The following is a 24,587-nucleotide window of genomic DNA, read 5'->3' on the forward strand; positions in this document are numbered from 1 at the left end:
GATTTCCTTTTTTGCAGGTTATCAAAAGTATTGATTTTCCCATGAAAAACTTCCCAGGAAATCTTAAGGGGGATGGTGCCCAAACACGTTTATCAAACACAGAGAAGTCAAAATGTTTCCCCAGAACCTCTAACAACTGAACCATCTCCCCACCCTCACTGTCTCTCAAACCCCTTCTAAAACTGAAGTCCCAATTATGTGACGCAATAAGCATAGATTGAGGAAAGAACCTAGAGATAGGTTCCTTTTTAAACAAAGAAACAGAGTATAACAATGGGAAAAGATCTTTCCAAGCAAAATTACCAATCCAAAGTCCAAACATCTTCCCAGAATAAAACAAAGTTCCCAGAGCAAACATCATACCTGACATGGGTTAAGATCAAAGGAAGTAGGCTACCAATAGCTCTCCACGGCAAAGCCAGCATTGCCCTTGCAATGATACTAGCATCCCAACCATTACCTGACCCCATGAATGCTAGCCACCACTCTACTCCACAGTCTTTCCCTTTCAAGTGGCCACCTCCACAACCATTTTCCCAACAGAGCTATGTTCTTCTTTGCTAAATTCCCTATTGCCAGAGCACCCTCCTTGCTTTTAGACATGACCTCCCATTTTTATCAAGTGATTCTTTCTACTTTCTCTTGGCTCCCATAAAAAAACCCTCATCATCTTTTCTAACATGTGCACCACCTTTTGGGGGATCCTAAACACAAAGAGAAAGTAAATTGGAAGGTTGGCAAGTGTGGATTTAATTCAAAGTAATTCTACCTCCCAAAGATATATAATTCCTCTTCCAAACAGCCAATCTCCCAGCAATCATTTGTACAATTAAGTTCCAGAAATTTGTACCCTTCAGGTTTGCACCTAGGAGTCCCAAATAATTCAAAGGCCAATCATTTACAATATACCCAATAATATCAGCTACAACCACCACCTCTTCTCCTAAATTTATCCCTACCACACAACTTTTGTCCAAGTTGAGCTTTGAATTAGAGATCCGCCCAAACAACTTGATGACCAACTTCAGATTCCTTACCTTCCCTAGATCTTCCCCTTCACACAGAATGATAATGTCATCTACAAACTGTAAATGGGTCACTAGTACCCTATCTCTACCCACCCTTAGTCCACTAATCACACCTTCACTGTCGACCCTAGAGATGAGTCTACTAAAGGCATCAGCTATCAAAGTAAATAAAAAAGGTGAAAGGGGGTCACCTTGTCTTAACCCTTGACAAACAAGAAAGAAATTCCTCACAACTCTATTGACCAAAACTAAGTAGTGGCAAGTTTGGGCGCACCCCATCATCCACTTACATCTATCCCCAAATCCACACTCTTTCATTATTTCTTCCAAAAAGAACCAGTCCACTGAGTCATAGACTCATAGGCCTTCTCAATATCCAGTTTACAAAAGAAGCCTTCACTTACACCATCTATCCCCAAATCCACACTCTTTCATTATTTCTTCCAAAAAAACCAGTCCACTGAGTCATAGACTCGTAGGCCTTCTCAATATCCAGTTTACAAAAGAAGCCTTTATTCTCGATTCTATTCATCGCACCCACACATTCATTGGCTATAAGGATTTGATCAGAGATTTGCCTCCCTTATATAAAGGCTCCTTGAAACTGGCTTATAATCTTCAGGGGTACTTCTTTCAATCTCAATGACAGGACCATGGCCAAAATTTTATAAATACTTGTTACCATTTACCAAGCTTATTGGCCTAAAGTCCTTGGGGCGCAATACATACGGCTACTTGGGAAGTAAGGCTAGGAAAGTAGCATTAACCCCTGAATTTACAAAGTGTTGATCAACAAACTCATTGAACATCTCACATAAGTCATCCTTCATTAAATTTCATTAGAAGCAAAGGATAAAAGTCTGTTACAAGCATCCTAGTGGGAGGCGTGAGGTGCAGCCTCACTCTTTAACAAAGAAATAAAACAAAATTACAAATGGCCCAGTACATCTGATCCCTAGTTACCCCTTGCTTGGCTAGAGCATCAACAAGTGCATTAGCCTCCCTTCCCACCCATTGTATAGTTAAATTCATCTGTTGTGTTACCCACTTGAATTTCTCCATTCATTTTTGTAACACCAAATCATTGAAACTAGGTCTTTTAGCCAACCCACCACCACCTTGAAGTCCCCTTCCATCACCAAATTCTCCACACCTAACTCTTTTGCAATATGGGTGCCTTGTAGGGCTGCATATAGTCTTGCCTTTAAAGAGACTCCATTTCCCATTAGTCCTAAAAAGGTGGCTGTTAAATTTCCTTCCATGTCTCTTATATCCCCTCCTATTCCAGATGGACATGGGTTGCCTTAACTACTCCCATCTCTTATAGCCCCTCTTTACTTCTTCTTCCTCTAAGTTTCTCTCCAGCCACCTAGCTTCCTCACTCCCTAACCTAGGCTACTCCAGCCCTTCCACCCTTAGCCTAGTCCCCAAAGGCCTCTTGAAGATGGATTTGAAATGCTCTACTAGGGCTCTATCTATCTTTGTTTGATTCAATATCACTTCCAATTTGGCTATATAGTTTTTCCTTCTTTGATTGGCAATGGCATGAAAATATTTAGTATTACCATCTGTTGAGTTGGGCCGATTTCTAGTTATTGGGCCCAGTTATTTAGCTCTTATTTTTTAAGTTGCTAAGTTAGGAACCCATTAGCTTATGTTTTTAAGTTGTAACTGTTCAACTACTTTAGTAGCCGCCCTACTAAGGGCATTCTTGTAATCTCTTATTCTTTTAAGTTAAGTATAAAATATAATGAGGGGTTGGTGGCCAGACCTAATTCAATTCTGGTTGACATCATACTCTTTCTTTCTTCTCTTTTCTTCTCTACTGCTGAAACTCTTCATCTTCTTCTTCTTTCTCTTCACAAGGAATTCATCTAGATTTCCAAACAGTGATTTCTACTCCATCCCATTCCTTTATTCACTTATGCCTTGACTTTTACCTCCAACAAATTTCTTTCCTAAGAAGAACCTCTTCCAAATCCTTTTTTAACTTCCATCTTTGTTCTCTTTAATTTCCTCTCATTGATATCACCTTGTCCCTCTTTTTCATCTAAAATATCAATTTGAGTGATGAGATTTAATTTCTTTTCTTCCAACCTTCTAAAGTGATCCTTGTTCCAATCCTTAAGCCTGCTTTTAAGTTTTTCAGTTTCCTATGGAACCTCACTCCCACAAGATCCCATCTATCTCCACCCTCCACCATTCCTTAACCTTCTCTGCAAAATTGGGGTGAGTTAACCACATTTTTTCAAACCTGAACAAAGAAGGTCCGCTAACAAATATCACTCGATTCACTAGAGTATCAAGTCACATTGAAGTCCCCCCAAGCACCAAGGCCCCTCCCAAATTCTCCTAACTGCATATAACTCTTCCCACAAGTTATTCCTCTCTCTATAAGAATTAGTACCATACACATTAGTCAAAACCCAGGTAAACCCATCCTCCACATTTCTAAATTTCACTGAAACAGAAAATTTTCCAATTAATTCCTCTATAGCTTTTTTTTGATAAATAATTAATTCCCCTATAGCTTCCACTACATCAATTCTCCAGAGTCCCAGACACTCCTAGCCCACAACCTATCCATTTCGGCCAACTTTGCTTCCTGTAATAACACAATGTCTGGCTTCTCTCTAATTAATAAGTCTTTGATCACCCTCCTCTTTCTAGCGCTACCAAGTCTCCTAACATTCCAGCTGATCAACTTCATCATTGACCTGAAAAACTGCCCCGCCTTAGAATTTCTAAATCACTTAGGTCCTCCTCTTCTTTCTCCCCTCTCACTGAATTCTAGGTCACCCTCTACATCCATTCTCAACCTCTCCACCTTAGACAGCTTCTTTTTTCTTTTTCTTCTCTTCTCCTCAGACTTTCTGGTATACATTTTCACCTCTGGAATCTCACTTACTTTTAGACCCATCCTTTCTGCCATATCTATAACATGGAACCTTTCTCCACCCCTGCCTGCCAAACCACATATGAATCCAGACCTTCCACACCATCCCCAATCTTCACCAAGTTAGGCTCAACCTCACCATAATTTTCCTTTCCCTGTGTTTAAACAGCCAATAACTGCTCTTCCTCCATATGAATCTCCACTAAAAGCTCATAAACTAGTCTCCAAATCATTCCCCATTCCTCCCCTTCTTTCCCTACCCACTCCTCACAAATTAGTATCGAGCAATCATTGTCAAATAATATTCTTTGAACTAGAACATTTTAACTCTAAGAAATGACACAGAAGGTTCATCGTTCTGAATCTTGTTTGCCAAACTCATACCTTTTGTTCCTTTCATAATGATTTATGCAAAGGATAATTTTTTTTCTATCTCCTTGTCAAAGTCATTTTTGAATATACTTCATAACAATTTCTTCCTCCATTGTCTATAATAGATGCCTAAAGAAAAGAAATCAGATGGGCTTAGTAAAGGACCATCATAACCAGAAAAGGTAGAGAAGTTATATTCACACTAGGAGAAGCCACCAAGTCCATGCCTCCATGGAAACTACAATAGAAGCATATGTTCCTGTAATCTTACTAAAATAATCTTTAAAAAAAAAAAAAAAAACATTGCAAGGATGAAAACCAGGAAAGACAATGGAAGCACAGGGGAAGATGGTATTCTAAGTGTGAAAATACAGAAAAGAAATTAAAGTGTCTCGGGAAGGTGTGCACAGAATAGATTCCCAAGGACATCTGGAATCAATATTATCTTATTATAGACATTGATGAACAATTTTAAAAAGATAGGCAAGATATTTATTTTTTATCAATAACAAATGCAAACTTTTAATAATCATGAGAAGTAAAAAAGCAAAGTCCCTCAATTCAAACATTTTTGAAATTGGGGGGACAAAAGGAGGAAACTACAATCACCATACATTTGTCAAAAAAGAAACAAAAAACCAAGGACATGAAAACACAATTAAATCCCAAAGCTAAAAGGAATCAGTTACAGATCAGTTTCGGTTCAGTATTACTCCAACAAAAAATTACCTCTGCTAATTCTATTTCTTGCTTTAGTATGTGCCTTTTTATCTACTGATAATGGAACCCATCTGAATGATCAATTCAGATTGGTTGCTAAGAACTTAACTTCACCCAACAAAAATCCAAGAGGCAATGGCCCATCCCCTCCAATCATAACCAGTTTATCACAACTAAGTTTCCACCAACCTCTCCATCTCCTAGTGACCTAGTCAAAGCAAATTTAAGACCCCACAATAGAGCAAGCAGTTCCACTCTCAAAGAATTACCAACTCCAACTAACTGTATAATCTCTGAAAAATCCCCTGTTTCAGAAGGGCATGGGCACCCTAGAGGCCTAGACTGCTGACTGCATCCACCAAGATTCAATTTAGTTGGGTATCAGTGCTTTGATATCACCAATACTCTTTTTTTTATCTTATAATCATTAGATGGTTGGGGCCCACAATTCCAAATTTTTTAAATTTTACAAAATGCTTTTGTATCAGTATACTTATGTGTATCTGGATGCACGATACGGATACAATACACCCAATTTGGAGAAGCCCATACTTTCTTTTGATGATTAAATGGCAGAATATGTGGTTCCAACTTCCAACGGGAATCTCCAAGGCCCCTTCCCAAGTAAAGCGCCATTTTTACCCCTCAGCTTTCCTAAACCCAAAATCCCCATCTTCATTTCTCTGGCACCAGTGTTATCAATGGGTCAGGTCTGGTCCGAGTCAAGGTAGACTTGGTCCCAAATTGACAATGAAATATGCAGAACCAGTTCTGAACCAGCCCCTAAATGGTCTATAATAACAGAACCAGAACTGACCCAATTATCAAACAGGACTTTTGGGGTCTAACGCAATAAGACCGATTATATTAACAGCTCAATTCAACCTATTATGTAGGGTATTTTCCATTTTTGTATATTTCTGCCTCTCTCATCCCTCCCCTTCTGCTCTCCTAAAGGATACCAGATTCTGGGTTTTTTTTTCTAATGTTATCACCCTCGTTACTGCCACTGACTCAGGTGCTTTCTCTTCATCCAAACAAAAGTACAATTCTCTACAATGAATACTTGAGATATAGTAGAGTAAGGAGAGCTTCTTTAATTATTTAGGTCGGAGACTGTAAGGCACAAACCAAGTTCATCATAGGAAAAAGCGTTAGCTTGAGAAAACTGAATAATGAAGCTTGAGAGAACAAGATAATGAACCGATGTGGTTCATTTGGAAAGATTCTTTTCAACTTCAAGAGGACACTGAAAAGCGAATAGCAATCTTCTAGATCAAAAACTAAAGTGGTCGAATTGCCATAACCCATGTAACTTATTTGACCCCTTTTGGCAAGCCATAGAATTTTGCAAATGCTGCAGAATAAAGTATATATTTTTCGGTTGACTGTCTCGTCAGCTTGATAGGTGGGTTTAATTTGGTTGCTCTACGCCGGTGATCTTTGTTGACTCCAAAATGAATCAGAGTAACAGTCAAAAAAAAAAAAAAAAAAGAGTTAACTCAGGTTTCGGTTCAGCAATTACACCACCATAACCATAAGAAAAAAAAAATGAACAAAAAAAACTGAAACAAAAAGAGTTAGAAAAACCTAGTTTTGGAATAGACAAAAAAACTAAGAATAAGAAGGTGACCGTCGCCTCCCGCTGCTAGATTTGTAAATGTCGGAAAGAGTCAAGCTTGTAGCACGCGTAACTGAAGTAACAGATTGGGATTGAGAGAGAGAGAGAGATTTGGAGATGCCACTGCCTCCGCGACGTGCTCGTCTGCTTGATTGAGAAGTCAGTGAGATAGGTTGGCACTGATGAGTGACTGAAGTTGGCGCTTCGAAGGCACAAAGCTGAAAGCCTGAAACGTTGGCTTATTTTTTTTATTTTTATTTTTTAAGGTAAATTACAAAGACCCCCCCCCCTTTGTACTATGGGTTTGTGACAAAGCCCCTGTACTTTGTTTTGCGACAAAAACCCCCTTACTATAATTGTGAGACAAAGATTCCCTTCCGTTTCCGTTACAATATTTTATAATACCCATACTACCCTTATAAGAACTATTAAATCTTCTCCGACCTTCGGATACACTATCCTTCCGATACCACCCCCTGTACTATGATCGTGGGATGTGACGCCGGCTCCGGCTCCGCAAGTGTAACTGCAGCAGGAGGAGAGTCTCCGGTTCCCTTCGTATTAACAAATGCCCATAAGAGATATAAGAGAAGTAAAAAACAAAGTAAAATCTTCACTAGTTCACTTCTCGATGCAAGAAACCCCAACCACCGAACCCGTAGAGAGTCCTGCCCTGCCTCTTGAGAGCATAGACGACGTCCATGGCAGTGACGGTCTTCCGGTGAGCGTGTTCACTAGTTCACTCCTAGATGCAAGAAACCCTAACCACCGAACCCATAGAGAGTCATGCCCTGCCTCTTGAGAGCATAGACGATGTCCATGGCAGTGACAGTCTTTCGACGAGCGTGCTTTGTGTAGGTGATGGCATCACGAATGACGTTTTCGAGGAAGATCCCACATTTTTTTTCTTGATTTCTAGTTGCGATTCTGCTGTTTTTGATTTCTATGCCCTGTTATTCGTGCCATCCGGGGAGGGTCTAGGGGTAAAGTACGCCAAGGCGTCAAGTGTGGAGCCCAAATCGGCTGGGCTCATTGACCAGTTAACCATGAATGTCGGTGCCTTTAGAGGAAGCAGGTATGCTTTTTCTCTCTTCTTGGGTTGTTCATTTCTCGGCGGTGAAGCGGAGGTGTCGGTGACGGGTTCGAATCCGCCGCCGCTGCAATACTTTTGGGTGTTATTTTCTTGCTGAAATTGAAAGGTAAGAGAGGCTACAGCAAGCCTTAGGTCTTCAGAGGAGCGCTCACTCTCTCGCTGCCAGCCCGCAGTGGGTTCCGTCGCATTGTACAGGGAGTTTTTGACAGTACGATGACTTACTGTCAAACGAGGCCTTGTAGAATCCAAGTGAGAGGTGGATGGCCTTTTCAACAAAAGTTATGCTGTCGAACATGCTTCCATTCCATGCAAAACAAACTGACCTTCGGCCTTGGGTTGCTAGGCATTTATGTTTATCGATGTCCACAGTTTTTGATTTTTAGTACACTGAAACACATGGTGTCCATCTAGGCTACGTTCTGTGGGAACCGAGAACGCAGATGTCTCTAGCTAAACACAGTGTCTCAGTGATATGGTAAAATAATAGGTTAAATAGGTTTTAAGAAAAAAAGATAAAAATAAATAAAAAAGTTTAATGGGGTATTTTAATAATTTAATGCATTCCGTCGTCTAGCTTAACAGTCTTTGTCTCATGCTTATAGTACAGGGGGGTCTTTGTTGCAAAACAAAGTACAGGGGGTCTTTGTCACAGACCCCATAGTAAGGGGGTCTTTATAATTTATCCTATTTTTTATTTTTCCGTACTTCATGATTCACCGGAGAATGACCTCATACTAAGTATGGGGCTAGTAGTTTTTGATTTATTTTTGGGATTTGTTGACTGTCGTCCCCTTGGAAATCTGATTTGGAGCCCCTCCTAATCTACTAGTAGCCCCCTATAAACCGCATCCTACATAAATTTGGCATCAATCCATGAATACACCTCTAGAAATCCTAGCTCCACCCTAGGAGTGAATCTTTTTTTTTTAAGTAAAAAAGGTCTAATTTTTTGTTATTATTTCTCTATTTTTCAAAGATTATTTATATTGTATATTTAGTTAAATAATTATTGTTGTAATTATTAAGTATTTAATTAGTGATTTTATTATCATAATAATTATTATAATTAAAATCTTTACTGTAATAATTTAAAGATTAATCAAAATGTAATATTTACTTAATTATTTAACTAAATATTAATATTATTTTTAATTAGTAATGGTGATGATTATTTTCTTATATTCTTATTAATAATCAATATTTAGTTACTAAGTATTATTGTTATAATAGATTTTCTAATTACACTAAACTTTGGTAATTCACATAACTTTAATGCACAATCAGTTTTAGAACCGTAGGGCTCTCAATTAAAATTAAAATTTGTTTGTGACTAAAGGTAACCACTTTGGCAGTTTTTCAGGAGTGGATAATGAGCCTATTTCTGAGATGTTTAATTAAATTTTAGGATGCCACGTGTTTGAAATGGGTGGTTTATCGCCCATTTCAACAAAAATATGTGTTAAATATTCGAAATAACATAAGAGAATAAGAAGGGAAAAAGGAAAAATCAAAACATAAAAAGAAAATGTAGTTGGGTTGTGATCACAACCGCCGATGAATGCATGGGTGATCATTCGGTTTCGGTTGAAAACCGAACTGAAAAAACCAATTTAACAAAATGGCAAACCGAACTGAAACCGAAATATGTAAAAACCGATTAAACTGAACCTTTTTTTTTAAGAAGAAGAAAAATAAGAGAGAAGAGAAGATAATAGGAGAGAGAGAGAGAGAGATAGGAGATCCACCACCACTGCTGGAAGTTGATGCAACAACGGTGATCTCAATCAACCAGGAACAAGGGAAAGGTGGAAGAAGGGGAAGAAAATGAGGGAAAAAAGGGAAAGAGGAGCGAGAGAGCGAGAGAGAGAGAGAGATGTTGGGGATCGTTTGCTGCTACCGCTACTTCTCTACTCCACCAGTGATGACTATGAAGAAGTGAGAGAATCAGATCAATTGGGAGTTCTAAGGGAGGGAAAACGAGAGGTTGAGAGAGTCAGAGAGACCGAGAGATTAGAGTCTTTAGAGTTTAGAGAGAAACTAGAGAGACTAAGAGAGTCAGAGAGACTGAGTCAGAGAGAGAGAGAGAGAGAGACGATTGAGGAAGGAGGATGCTTAGACTCCTGTGCCAACCAATGCCCAATAGTTTACTTATCTTTCACTCTTTTGAATTTTGCTTTTCTTTACTTGTCTTGCACTATTGAGTTTTACTTTTTCTGGAAAGTTGGCATTAAATGAAGTAATGATGTATATTGCATAATATATTAAATATTAATATAAAATTGTAAATTATAATATAAATAATATTAAAAATATTAGTTATAAAATTAAATTGGTTTTTTCGGTTAATTGATTTATCAACTAATAACCAAAACCGAAAACCGAAATGCAAAATAACCGAATAGTAAAACCGAAACTAGTCGAAAAAACAATTAGACCGAACTAGTTATGCTCACCCCTAGGTGAATGCAGTTCATCGGTGTTTAATGGAAGCCATTATAATGAACTTCCCAACCACTGGCGGTCGGGCATAAATGATTGCCAGTCGTTGGCTGAATACATAGTTGTTTCCGACTTAGTCGATCCATCATCTTCTTAAGCGTTGGTTCCTACTGCATTCAGAAAACAACGTGTATCCTATGAAGCTCATGCCACTTGCGACCGGGCATGGTCGATGATTATTTCTAAACAGTATAAAGCTAATAATAGTAATTTTAAAACAGTAACAAAGGAGTAATAATGAACTAAGAAGTGAACAGAGATTGAAAGGCTAAAATTGTTAAAACTTATTGATGCAAGCAATTAACTTCGTATTGAGCAGAATATGAAACACGGAAGAACTGAAAAACAAAGCATGTAAATATACTAACTGGATTGAACTACCGCTTCTTTGAAGTTGCAGTCTAATTGGATTGAATCACTGCTTCTATGAAATTGCAGCTTGAGGAACCCGATTGAAGTTTTGCTTTCTCTAAAATTGCAAATTTAGGCAAATTGAACTCAATACAAAAGTGCATAGTTGCAGTTCAATTGATAGGATTGAAACCTAGACTAGTAACCCATTAACCCCTCATCTTCCTACAATTTAGGTACATGGCCTTCCAACCGACTACATACATAGTGGAATGAGAGGTTTTAGTTTGCTGAAAAATAGGTATGTGACATACTATCTCTATCTACATGCAATATTGTACGGCCACGTGTGTGAATGGGGAACTAATATATATATACCCCTACTGTTTGAATATTGTCTAATGCTATTCCTACTGTCTTAGAAAATTACCAATGTCGTTAAACCATTCACGGAAGGGCTGAAATATCCATTTTACCCTTGAAAGCTCCTCCTCAACATATTCTTTGTTGCCCACATCCAATTTAGTCTTCATCGATCAAAATCACCGTCGTCGTTGCAACTTCCGGCATGGGCGGTGATCTTCTTTCTTCACCCCTCCCCATCTTTGTTCTCCCCTTCCTCTAAGCGGATTTGGCCGAGTAGCAAGACGATTAGGAGGATTAGAGAGAACATAAGAAAACTTTCTCCTATCAAATCCTTGACAGAAACACAAACCCATCTATTAATAATGCAAAAAAAGGAAAGAAGGAGAGCGAAACTTTCAAGATCATCCACACAACTTTTACCCAAAACAAAAGTTCTAGAAGAACAAAGTGAGCAAATAAACGACAAAGAAGCAAGTCCAATATCATACACACCTTGTTGAAGAAAGAAAAATCCTTTGACATCTTTAGAAAAGTGTAAAGGGCATTTGGAGTCAAGGTTATTTTCTCTGTCTTCATCTTTGCTCTGCCTCATAGCTCTTTCTTCCTCTTTTCCTCTCTATTTCTCCTCTTTGCACCTCAATGTGAGACAGAGAGATGAGAGCTTTAGGAGCCTATGTTTTGAGCATTTTCTCGTGAGAATGACATCATTAACACTTGCACGCGCTCTCTTTTCCCATAATCTTATAATTTATTTTATTTATTTGTTCTCTTTCCAAGTCTCCATCCTAGGTCGATGTGTTGTTCGTCCTTTTGAATCTAGTACTACTACCACCCAAAAGGCCACAATTAGTGATGACCTGAACTAAAAAATGAATTAACATAGTGTCTTGTAGAAAACAGAAAGTTGTTGGGTCAAATGTGCATAACAAAGAATGAGAGAGAGAGAGAGAAAGAGAGAGAGAGAGAGAGAGACGGAGTACCAAGTGAAGGAGATAAAGGATTGTCTCCATAGAGCCCAAACCATTGAATCCAATGCTTCTTCTGGACTCTCGATAGTTGTAATTTGATAGTAGTTGAAGCAATTATTGGAGATGATGACGAGTTGATACCAATAGTCACAATCGTCTCTCCCAAATGAAAAGGGCATTTTCGCACATAAAAGGGTAATTCGGTATTTTTAAAAATTATAACAATCATGTGACGACACATTTGAATGGCTTATTGGCGGAACGTTAACAATAAGGGAAATATTAGTCAATTATAAGAAATAGTAGGGGTAGCATTAGTCAATTTTCAAACAGTAAAGGTACACTTAGTCAATTAACTAAACCATAAGGGTAGTTTAAAAAAATTACCTTATATATATATATATTAGATGCCTCATGGTCACAGGAATTGGGAATTGACCGCGTCAGTGCATCGCAGATCCGGTCTCGCATCGCAGCCCTGCATTGAAAAATATATTCCAATGAATAACAAAATAAAGTACGAAAGTTTGGATTTGCTGAATGCCCCATACTGTTGAGCGGGTTGTGGGGTGAATTCCACATCGGTTTTGCACGAGAATGACCATTCTTGTGTGCAAGTCTGTCCCATAGAGAGATTTCGAAATTTTCATTTTGCTTTATTTTATTTTCATTTTTTCTCTTCGAGCCCTAACCCTTTTCCTCTCCTCTTTCTCTCCTACCTCACACTCTACCCCTGCCGGTCACCATCAAATTCCACAACCAGTGGCTCTCTTTCTTTAAACCCTATTTTGTCCATCTTCTTTTGCTGAGACCGGATCTGCTCCTCACACCTGGCGCCTCACACACACATCTTATCATACATTGGGAACATCTCCCGTACTTATTTGTTATTATTCACGGGAGATGTTTCCAATGCACGGTGGATGTGCATGTGAGGCGCCCATTTATGAGGAGCAGATCCCATCACTCTTTCGCACGGATGGATGAGTTCACATCTCCACCCCACAGCACATCCCCGCTGTGTATTGGAAACATCTCTCAATGATGACATCATCAAAACTGGTACTATCATCGGGAGATGTTCTCAATACATGGCGGGGATGTGTTGTGGGGTGGAGATGTGATCTCTCCATGGACACCTCTCCATATTATGGTTGCAAATCCAGACAATTGTAACAGTTCACCCAAGTCTAAGTTGTAAGATTGGTTCCACCGTCTCTCTCTCTCACACACACACACACTAGCCCCTGTTTTGTTCATCTTCTTCTGCCACGAAGACATATCCGTGTTACCGCTTTAAATCCAACCAACTACACCGTCAGTCACTAAGTGCATTTCTTTGGAGATCAGAATGTTTGTATAGCAAACCTAGTAGTGGATTAGAATGTTCGTTTTAGAAACATGATCAAGTTACCATCTCAAAATTTGTGTTTTTGATGCAAACCATTTGTGTTATTTCTGGGATATAGAAGACTTTCCACACATGCACACGGAGAGAGATCTGTCAGTGATGGAAATTGACAATGACCCACAACAGAGTACAAAGTGAGGGGGGAGAGAAAAGGGAGAGGAAGAAGATTACGCTATTAGGGCTCAAAAAAGAAAAAAACTAAATAAAATAAAATAAAATACAAATTAAATTTTGTAATCCCTTATGACTTCTGTCATTCTTTATTAGATGGATTTGTACATGGGAATGATCTTTGTTGTGTAAAACTGACGTGGATTTTTGCAATTCGCCCCACAGCCCGCTCAACAGTGTGGGGCGTTGAGCTAATCTGAACTCGATATGAAATAGGTTGGTAGTTTGGCACTAATGAGTGACTCTTGGGGTTATACCTGACAAAAAATTGACCTACAAACCCAACCCAACCTGAAAAATAGGGTTAGGTCTCCTGAATTTGAAAATGGCTTGACTCGACCTAATTGGGTTGGGTTAGGTCATGGTTCAACATGCTAACCCAATTGTCAGGTTTAATTGAGACTATTTCTGTTTTGTTAAAAGTGTTCATTCTTTGGTTTTTATTAGTCTTTACTCTTTATCATTTACTTTTTGAATTGTTGAATGTTCTTTTTTATTTTATGTTTGAAAATCTGAGGTTAGTTCCTTTAATTTTGACTTTTTCATGTTTTTTCTTATTTTTTAAGTTCTAGTTATTTTTAGGGATGACTCGAATTGACCCATGGGTCAACCCTAACCTGAACATTTAGGGTTAGGGTCTAGAATTTGTTGACATACCCGAAATCCAACCCGACCCAAAATCAACCTAAAATGTCTTGAGCCAACCCGAGCCCAATCCACCCAATCCAATTGCAAAGTCTACTTGGGGTTGAGTTACCCCTAGCCTTGTGTAACTCCTCCTAGTTATTACCAAAATAAATAAATAAATAAAGTACAAAAGATGTTCTCAATGCACGGCTTATGGGAGGTGAGTGCTCTTTGAGGAGCAAATCCGGATTTATTTCATGTTGTTAGAAAACTGGCCATGGCCCTATTCGGGTGGGCACCCACATTAGGGGTGTAAACCTATTGAATTCGAATCGAATGGGGCAATATCAGAATTCAAATTTGATTTGATATCCGACGGATATTGAAAATCAATGTTTGAATTTGAATTCGATTAAATATTTTAGTATTTGATTCAATTCAAAATCAAATGGTTAATTATTTTATGTAATTGATAAATATATAAAATAAATATTGTATTTATATAAAGTTATAAATATATAGATTATTTATATAACTTAAATATTATATATATGCAAATTATATAAAATGCTTAGATATTTTATGTATTATATATAAGAATTAAATAATCGATCAAATTTGGATATTTAACAAATCAAATCAAGTCACATCTCAATTCGATCCGATTACTTAAACAATATGAATATGATGTCCAAAATCAGTCGACTATGGTATTCAAATTATCTGAATTCGATTTAATTATGTTGAATCTCAAATTTGAAATACTGTTGACACCCCTAGATCCCTTGGTGTCATGGGAAGATGTTCCCAATGCATGCTGTGGTGGAGATTGAATTTGCTCCTTAGAGAGCACACCTCACACCAACCTCATAGTGCATTGTAGTTGTGCGTTGGGAACATCTTCCCATGAATGATAACATCAATAGGGGTTGATTTGAGCCGAGTCGAGTAGAATAGTTAGCTATTCAAGCTCGGCTCACGAAGATAGTATGAGGCTCGAGCTCAAATCAAGCTTGAGACTTGAGCTTGAGTTTGGCTCGCCAAGATATAATGAGGCTCGAGCTTGGTTTGAGCTAGAGACTTGAGCTCGAGTCAAAAGCTCATAAGCTCAAGCTCGACCGAGTCAAATCTATATTACTTTAAAAAGCACGAATAGCCTCAAGAATGTTTCTGGAATTTTCTAAGGCCAAAATTTGCCCTCTATATTTAAATTTATTGATAAAAAATGAGGGCAAATAGGATAATTGGTTATTGATATTAAATGAGTTGAAAATAGGTAATTTTAAGATATTCAATTCATTCATTTCCCTCTCATTAAATCCAACATTTAAGGTATTAACTTTCATTGAATCATATATTTAAGGCATTTTTGTTTCTTCTTATCATTAACTTCTATTAGTTAAACCTCTATATAATAAATTAATAATTCCAATAACATAAAAACTTATACTCTTAAAATATACTTGAAAAAATAGTGTTTTCATCTAGGTCGTGGTAAGAAATTAAACCATTTTGGGTCAAATGGACCAATCCATGTTTTTACAATTAAATAATAAAATTCATAGATAAAATGAAAAAATATATATAAATTTTAAAAGGGAACATTTTAAATATCATATATTTGACATATTAAACAATAATAAGTATAATAAATATGAAATATTTTTATTAATTATTATATGGAATGTAAAATTTAAAACCAAATTTAAATAAAACTATTTTCATATCTCTCATTAAATCTCATATCTAAGTTATATTATCTCATTAAATCCTCTATTTAAGATATATTTTTTCTCATCATTAAATCTACAACATTAATTTCACTAGTATAACAAATAAATATTTCAAAAAGTAATTTGGAAATAAAACCATTTTCTTCCCTCTTGGTGGTGGGTAAGCAATTAAACCATTTATGGTCAGATAGGTTAATAAATAATACCATAATTAAATAATAAAAATTTAAAATAAATAAAATATATAATAAAAAAAGAATTCGGCATATCTCTAATATTGTATATTCATTAGACTAGACATAAATAAATATGAAATACAAGAAATAGTTTTATTAATGATGAAAATCGAATACCAAATTTAAAATCAACTTATAAATGAAATGATTCAATAGTCAAATAATAAAATTTTAAAAAATAGAAAATACAAAGAATCACAAAAAAAAGAGAAAATTTGGGTACATATATAATGTTGCATATTTATAAAAAATAAAATATTAGGTATATCTCTAATACTATAAATTCATTATATTGAAAAAGAATTTGTACATAAGAAATAATTTTATCAATGATGGAAATGTAATACGAAATTTAATGTCAACCTATAAATATCAAACTATTTTCCTTTTTGAGTGGTGGGTTAGTGGTTTGGGTCAAATGGATTAATTGATGATATGATAGTTAAACAATAAATCTAAAAAAAAGTATAAGTAACCAAAAGAATATTTTAAAAATATATATATTAATTATGTTAAACAAAAATTAGGTGTAATAAGTAAAAATTATTTATAAAATATAGATGAACTATATAATTTAAAACTGATCCAAAAGTAAAGTTATTTTCTTATCTAGATGGTGGGTCAATGATCCAACTTTTCAAAGAAACTCATGATGTCATAATTGAATAATAAATATTTTAAAAAAGATAGAACATAAAAAAATGAAAAAGTATAAAATTTTGTCGAAAACATTTGGGAATTTTTCTAATGTTATATGTTATAATGTGTATGTAGAGGCCCACGGCCTAGTAAAGGGTATTTTTTTTGTATTTTCCTCAGTGTATTAGTTATGAGTTGTCACCCTAAGTATAAATATTAACTTAGGCACCACCAACTACACTACTTGGAATAGATCTCTCTTTTCTCTCTTCTCCCTTCTCTCTTCTAGATCTGACGAACTACATGGTATCAAAACATTGATCAGGGTGCAACTTTTCTAGATCTGAGATTTGGTTCTCTTTCCTTTTTTGGAAAAACTATTCTTATTGAAGACTCCACCATGTACTTCTTCTGGGCGCAAGTTTCAGACATTCTTTTTCTTTCTTCTTCTCTCTTGGTCATTGTACCAAGAAGAAGGGTGTGGTGGTAGCCGAATGCATTAAAAAATGATATCTGGATCTGTGGTGGCAACCAAACTACAATGCTCAAGGATTAGGAGCTACCATTCGGGTTTTCTTACATAATACACCACCTCACCTAGAGGAAGTCTTGAGGGAGCAAATTGCAAGGGACAACCCCGGACACATAGGCCTTGAAAAAAGATAATTGTTGTTGTAGAGGGAATATACAGCATGGAAGGGGAACTTTGCAAACTTCCTGAGATTATAGCAATCTGCAAGAAATACAAGGTATACACATATTTGGATGAAGCCCATAGCATTGGAGCAGTTGGGAAGATAGGAAGAGGTGTTTGTGAGCTCTTAGGAGTTGATCCTGCTGATGTGGATGTCATGATGGGAACTTTTACAAAGTCGTTTGGATCATGTGGTGGCTATATTGCGGGATCTAAGGAGCTTATTCAATACCTTAAGTACACATGCCCTGCTCATCTGTATGCAACATCAATCTCTCCACCAGTTGCTCAACAGATTATATCTGCCATAGAAGTTATTCTTGGAGGGGATGGTTCTAGTAGAGGGGCTCAGAAATTAGCATGAATATGTGAGGACAACAACTTTTTCAGGTCATAACTTCAGAAAATGGGATTTGAGCTTCTCGGGGATAATGATTCTCCTGTAATGTCTATAATGCTTTATAGTCCAATTAAAATCCCGGCATTTTCTCAAGAATGCCTTAAACAAAACGTAGCTGTTGTGACAGTTGCATTTTCTCGAGAATGCCTATAATGCTTTTCTGAGGTTTTTTTTTTCTATGTGCTATGGGTCGTGGAAGCCAGGTACATACTGTTACATTCATAAGTAAACTTTAACCACTGTGAATGTCACAGTTCTGAAGTCGTAGAGACTGACTGTATCCATTTTGTGCAAACTGAAGTGTTTCAACTAAAAATTTTAACCTATAGTATTGTCAAACCTATGTTATTGGAGCCTACTTATTGCTCAGAGAAAAAAAAAACCTTCTATATCAAATTGGTTTTTAAAAAAATAGCAATAATATTTTTTGTGGAAATGACTACTGAGGATTCAACAACCTCTAGCATTACTTCACAACAAAGAAACCTAAATGGTGGAATGGATGGCATGAATTTTTCTATGTCTATTACCCCCTTTGATGGCATGAACTATCTAGAATAGTCCAAAGGCATCAAATTTTATGTTACAGATAGGGGGAAGGCCGTTATATAAGTGGAAAAATAAAGGAACCAAAATCTGGTACTACTGAACATGATCGATGGGATCAAGAGAACAACATGGTTATGTCATGGCTGTTAGGCTCCATGTTACTTCATGTATGGAAAAATTTCATATGGGCTGACACTGCCTGTGAAATATGGGAACAAGCCAAGGCAACCTATTCTGAATAGAGGCATTTTGCCAAGATTTATCATCTTTAAGCAGAATCATCTACGTGTAGACAAGGTGACCGTAGCCTATCTACATACTACTCAACCCTTACATCTGTCTGGAAGGAACTAAACTATTATTAGACCATTGACTAGAGGAATGATGAAGGTGTACAGGACTATAAAAAACTTGTCTCCCAACAGTGGGCTTTTGCTTTCTTACATGGGCTGAACCTGGCTTATGGGCCTCTTTGGGTGCAGATTTTGGGAACTAGGGAACTTCCTTCAGTTCAGGAAGTATATGCTCTAGTCCAATCTGAAGAGAGCAGGAAAAATCTCATGAATGTTTCTGGGGGGAGCAACCAGTTGCCCTAGCTGCAAGAGGGGGTAACACAGGAATGAAAAAGGGGGAACCAAGGAAAGGTGAAGATAAGGACAAACTATGGTGTACTCACTGCCAAAAGCCTAGACACACTCGAGAAACATGTTGGGAATTAGTGGGTAAGCCCAAGTGGGCAACCAAAAATCAATACACTTCAAAGAAGCCTCCTCTGAAAAAATTTAGTTCTGCAAATCTGGCCACTCAAGACTATCAGCAAAGTAATCAAACTGATGTGTTTTCTCAAGAGCATCCAAGTGGTTTTGATACCAAGGAAGACATCATCAACTCTTTCAGAGATCATTTGGAATTGTATGGTAGAACACTCGGGTAGTTCGACAAGTCAGTTCCTACTGCTTCTACATCAAGTAAAGGTGCTTCTGCATTTCATGTGTGTACCTCTGCTCCCGGGTCACCTTGGGTCATTGACTCAGGGGCATCAAACCATATGGCCGGTAAGTCAAATTTCTTTCAGACCTACACTCTTCTTTCTGGAAGGGATAAAGTGAGACTTGTTGATGGGTCTCTATCCACCATTGCTGGTTAAGGATCTATATATCTCTTCCTGATGGCCTTGTCTTATCCCATACCCTTCATGTTCCCAAACTTCCTATCAATTTGTTATCTATAAGTAGTATTACTTAGTCTTTAAATTGTTGTATAACATTTTTTCCTCATTCTTGTGTTTTCTAGGATTTAACCCCGGGGAGGACGATTGGTAAAGAACATATGGTTGATGGTCTCTACATCCTAGAGAATAAAGTTGGCCTTACGGCATCAGTTTATGTGAGTATTATGAGTCAGTCTGTGAGTTAGTCTACAAACAGTCAACTGTGGTTATGGCATAATTGCCTTGGTCATTTGTTCTTTGAGTCTTTGAAAGTTACGTTTCCTGAATTGTTCAAGTTAGTGTTTCTTAATAGTTTGCATTGTGAAACGTGTTAGTTGAGTAAGCATTGTAGAACAACTTTTCCATCAAATAATAAAATATCTACTTTGTCTTTTTATATTGTCTTTTCTAATGTTTGGGGCCCTGTTAACATACTTATTGAGGGTGGGTACAAGTACTTCATCAATTTTATTGATGACTATTCAAGATACACGTGGCTATATCCTATGCACTCGAGAGAAGAGGTATCCTATGCAATCGCATGGTTTTCACTGAATTTTATGTTGAAGTCCAAATTTTCCGATCGGATAATGCAAAGGAGTATTTTCATCATTACTTAGCTGAGTTTTTCTCTTCACATGGATCTCTTCACAGAAACTCATGTGCTAGAACACCACAACATAATAGAGTTGTTGAAAGGAAGAACCGCCATCTCCTCAAAGTTGCTTGTAGTGTGATGCTTTACATGCATGTTCCAAAATGGTTTTGGGTTGAGGCTGTAATGGTTGCAACTTATGTTATTAATTGTATATCATTACGCCTTTTACAATACAAGGGCCACACATCAACTTCTCTTCCCTCAATCCCCTTTATTTTCCATTCCTCTACGTGTGTTTGGGTGTAAATGTTTTATTCATTATCTATCTCCTAATCGGGGTAAATTGGACCCCAAATTTGTTCCATGTGTTTTATTAGGTTATCTTTCTTCCTAGAAGGGCTACAAATGCTTCAATCTAGTCACATTTAAGTACTTTATATCTATGAATGTGTCATTTTTTGAGTAAGAACCCTTTTTTCAAGCCTCTCCTCAGAGGGAGAATAGTGTGAAGGAGGAGAGGCAAGCTTCATCTCCTCAAATCCCTCTTCCCCCTATTCCTGACTCCTCTCCATTCCATGTCTTCTTGAGACGCCATAAGGGACTGCTGAATTCGAAGGTTGTGGAGAAACTTAAGACTATACATCCAACACCTTCTGACTCCTTGAAGGAAAAGCTAGGTACATTTGTTCCCTTTGATATGACTGAACCTATTGCTATTGATGATCCTACTAATGACCTTGATGTCCCAATTGCTCATAGAAAAGGGGTTTGATCATGTACTACTAAGCATCCTATTGTTCCCGCATTACGTGCCTTTTTGAGTACCATTGATTCCGTCTCTGTTCCTAAAAGCATTGCAGAAATCTTATCTATACTTGAATAGACAGAGGCAATGAAGGAAGAAATTAGTGCTCTTCACAAAAACAATACCTGGGAGTTGGTGAATCATCCCTAAGGCAAGGAGCTAGTGGGATGCAAGTGGGTATTCACAGTAAAGCATAGATGGGTCGATTGAAAGGTATAAAGCCAGGCTAATTGCAAAAGGGTATACTCAGGTGTATGGGGTTGACTATGTAGAGACTTTTGCCCTAGTTGCTAAAATGAACACTATCCTTGGCTGTTAACTTTGATTGGGAGATCTACCAACTAGAGATAAAAAATGCTTTCTTAAATGGTGATCTGGCAAAAGAAGTTTACATGATTCAGCCTCCTAGGTTTGTAGAACAAGGGTGTGAAGGGAAAGTTTGCAAACTAAAAAAATCTTTATATGGTTTGAAACAATCCTCGAGGGCCTGGTTTAGCAGATTTCACTTGGCTTTACAACAAATTGGGTTCAAGCAGTGCCAATCTGACCATGCTCTATTTGTCAAGAGAAACCAGAAGAATGTTGTGGTATTAATTGTCTATGTTGATGACATTGTGTTTACGAGGAATTGGGGCTCCGAGATTAAAAAGGTCAAAGAATCCCTTGCTATGCAGTTTGAGGTGAAATATTTGAGACAGCTACGTTATTTCCTTGGTATTGAGGTTGCCCACTCAAAAAGGGGCATCTTCATTTCCCAAATAAAGTATGTCCTAGATCTTTTGCAAGACACAGGAAAGTTAGGAGCAAAACTTGTAGACTCTCCTATTGAAGAAAACCATAAGCTTGGTGATTGTACCGGAGAACCAGTGATAGATATCAGGAAATTTTAAAGGTTGGTAGGAAGATTCCTCTACCTATCAATGACTTGACTGGATATAGCTTATGTTGTTGGTGTCCTCAGTCAGTTTATGCATGCACCAACATCCTCCCATCTAGAGGCAGCTGAGAGGGTACTCAAATATCTAAAGAAGTATCCAATAATTGGGTTAATTTTCAAGAAACATGATCATATGAAAGTGGAAGTCTACACAAATGCAGATTAGGCTGGAGCAGATGATGATAGGAAATCAACTAGTGGATATTGTACCTTTGTTGGTGGGAACTTGGTCACTTGGAGAAGCAAAAAGCAAAGTGTAGTGGCCAAATCTAGTGTTGAGGCCGAGTATAGGGCCATGGCACATGGAGTTGCTGAAGTACTATGGGTGAAGAATTTGATTGGAGAGTTAGGCCTCTCGGTTGATGTCCTGATGTCTCTCTATTGTGACAACAAGGCAGCCATTAATATTGCAGTCAATCCAGTTCTTTATGATAGGACTAAGCACATTGAAGTCGACAAGCATTTCATAAGGGAGAAACTTGAAAAGGGGGAAGTTTGTACTTCTTACATCAGTTCCAAGGAACAATTAGTTGATGCCCTTACAAAGGGTCTTTACTATTTGCGACATAATGAACTGTGTGACAAGTTGGGCATGATTGACATATATGCTCCAACTTAAGGAGGAGTGTTGTAATGTGTATGTAGAGGCTTGCGGCCTACTAAAGGGCCTTTTTTGTCTTTTCCTCAGTGTATTAGTTATGAGCTATCGTCTTAAGTATAAATATTAACTTAGGCGCTGCCAACTACACTACTTGGAATATATCTCTTTTTTCACTCTTCTAGATCTGCCGAACTACATTTTATATTCATCATATTAAATAAAAATAACTTTTAAAGTAAAATTATTTTTATTTATGACAAAAATTGAATACAAAATTTAACAACAACAACAACAACAACAACAACAATAATAATAATAATAATAATAATTGTTAGTGTAATTTAAAATTTCCATGTGCAATGTGCATGCACATTTATTGCAAGTATTTAAATTTATTTTTAATCAAATTGTTACTTTTGTTAATTTCCAATTTCTATCTTAACTATAATATATCTAAAATTCAAGTAATTAATATGAAGAAAATTTTCTTACATGCAATGTATGTGCTTAATTACTAGTGCTTTATAAAAGTAAAAAAAATTATATATAATTTTATTTTTTATTTGTTATTTAAAAAATTAATAGTTATCATAATTATTTATTATTATTATATATAAAAATAAAAAATTATATATATATATATGTATATGTTTGCAGTATTTTAATTTTTAACACATTTTTACAATATCATGATGGAAAAGTGGTTTGTCTTCCAACCCAATCCCAATATGATCTAAGGTGTAATATATGCTAGCTTTTTGGTTAGGGTTGTGATTGGGTTGGAAATTCAACTAGGGGTGGCCACGAGCTCGGTTTCTCACAAGCTATTCAAGCTCGGCTTGCCTCGATTTAAACTAAGCTTCGAGCTTGATATATAGGCTCGTTTGCTAATCGAGCCAAGCTCGAGCCAGTGAAGCTCGACTCATGAGGCTTGTTAGCCTAATCGAGCCCAGTATAATAAATAAATAATTTTTATTATAATAATAATAATAATACATACATGCATATAAATATATATAAACTAATTTTTATTATATATATATATATATATAAAATAATATTTTTATTTTTTATGTATAACAATAAATAATTTTTTGTATATAGAATAAAAAATATTTTTATATGTATAATTTTTATTTTTTTTAGAAAAAGCTTGGCTTGTAGTTGAGCATGAGCTAAGATGAGCTTGAACTTGCGAGCTTTTGAATTGAGTTGAGCTCGAGCTCAAATCTCTAGCTTGAATCGAACTCGAGCCTAACACTATTTCTATGATCTGAGTTTGAATAGCCAAGCATTCAGCTCAACTCGGATTGAATCGACCCCAAATTCAACCTAATCTAGTCGAGAATTATACTTAGGTGAGGACTTGGAATATTAAGAAAATGGCTGGTTCAATCTACTTCCTCATGGTAACAAGCACAATTCAATGCAATTGTTCTTAGGAGCTGTACTCAATTCCTTTCAATTGTTTTGCAACATGATGGAGTGTTTGCGAATTTAACTAAAAATCTTTTTATATTTGAAGAAAATGATCCAATGCGGTAGCTATGGGGTAATAAGTAAGTTAAATGCATAAATCAAGGTGTCTAACATTGATTTAGTTTGGTCCAGCACATGAGGTGGTGTACGAGAACTCTTGAAATAGGCATTGAACATGGAATGTGGAAAAGATTCCAATTATAAAATCAGTTCAAATCTAGTATTACTATTGGTATATGATAAAACTTTAGTGCTTGTTTGGGAGGGCTTTCCTGCATTGGCTTCTAGCATTGTAATTCACAAGGTAAACCCTACATGGAAAGCTAGGAAACTATGTTTCATGAAACTCCAGAAAGCCAAAAAACACTACCATGAGTTGAAAAATCAACCTTTCAATGAAGTTACTTTGGATAGCTTCTCCAAAGCCACACTCAGTCAACACAGAAGCCCCTCCTAAACGAGATAGGATTAGTTGAATGCTTTAGCTGTTGAGCAGGTTGTGGAACCAATAATAACACTCCACGTCAGTTATAAAATACATAGGTTCTACAACCACTCAACCTCTTAGTGTGGGGTCCCATGT

The 24,587-nt window shown here is 36.8% G+C and overlaps 1 protein-coding gene and 1 pseudogene across 4 annotated transcripts in view; one reads left to right on the forward strand and one right to left on the reverse strand.

The window, feature by feature from the left end:
- Positions 1 to 7,608, reverse strand: part of LOC104609933 (DEAD/DEAH box RNA helicase family protein) — a 123,813-nt gene extending 116,205 nt beyond the window's left edge. For 2 of the 4 annotated variants that reach the window (XM_010276366.3, XM_088903461.1), the window contains exon 1: positions 6,650 to 6,865. The gene's annotated coding sequence lies outside the window, so the exon portion shown is untranslated. Of the gene's footprint in view, positions 1 to 6,606; positions 6,866 to 7,081 lie in introns of those variants that run through there. The other 2 variants (XM_088903463.1, XM_088903462.1) reach the window with 2 other exon arrangements.
- A 79-nt stretch (positions 7,609 to 7,687) lies between these two features.
- Positions 7,688 to 17,978, forward strand: LOC104610000 (long chain base biosynthesis protein 2d pseudogene; annotated as a pseudogene).
- Positions 17,979 to 24,587: the final 6,609 nt, after the last annotated feature.

The sequence above is a fragment of the Nelumbo nucifera genome, chromosome 4 (assembly GCF_055504915.1).
Source record: "Nelumbo nucifera cultivar China Antique chromosome 4, China Antique-T2T, whole genome shotgun sequence".
NCBI lineage: Eukaryota > Viridiplantae > Streptophyta > Magnoliopsida > Proteales > Nelumbonaceae > Nelumbo > Nelumbo nucifera.